Raw genomic sequence first — 477 nt, forward strand, 5'->3', positions numbered from 1 at the left:
GCAACACCTACCCAAAGGAAAGAAAGAAAGGAAAAAGTTCCCAGAGCACAACACAGAGGGTGCATGCAGGCTGTCCCCACACAACACAGAGGGTGCATGCAGGCTGTCCCCACACAACACAGAGGGTGCACGCAGGCTGTCCTCACACTGCCGTCCTCACCAGCTATAAAGTGGTTTAGCTCTGCTTAGCCCAGGACTAGGTACCCAGTGAGCATAGGCAATCCTACTAAAGAACTGAGAGCTGAGAAAGGGCCAGGTGACAACCAAAGCCTGAGGCTTAAATGGAGACCAAGAACAACTCTTGACAGCAGGTTCCCAACAAGTTTAGGGAGCTTAGCTAATATTATTAGGTGGAGAGACACCAGCAGGGTGACCCAGATCCCTAGTAGTAAGAGGGGAAATAGGGCAGGGTGGTGGCGCACGTCTTTAATCCCAGCACTTGGGAGACAGAGGCAGGTGAATTTCTGAGTTCAAGGC

The 477-nt window shown here is 51.8% G+C and overlaps 1 protein-coding gene across 4 annotated transcripts in view; it reads left to right on the forward strand.

Annotated features, from left to right (window-relative positions):
- Inpp5k (inositol polyphosphate-5-phosphatase K) overlaps window positions 1-477 on the forward strand; it is a 19,145-nt gene that overhangs the window by 9,042 nt on the left and 9,626 nt on the right. The gene's annotated exons all lie outside the window — the stretch shown is intronic.

This window comes from Mastomys coucha, unplaced genomic scaffold (genome assembly GCF_008632895.1).
Source record: "Mastomys coucha isolate ucsf_1 unplaced genomic scaffold, UCSF_Mcou_1 pScaffold5, whole genome shotgun sequence".
Taxonomy (NCBI): domain Eukaryota; kingdom Metazoa; phylum Chordata; class Mammalia; order Rodentia; family Muridae; genus Mastomys; species Mastomys coucha.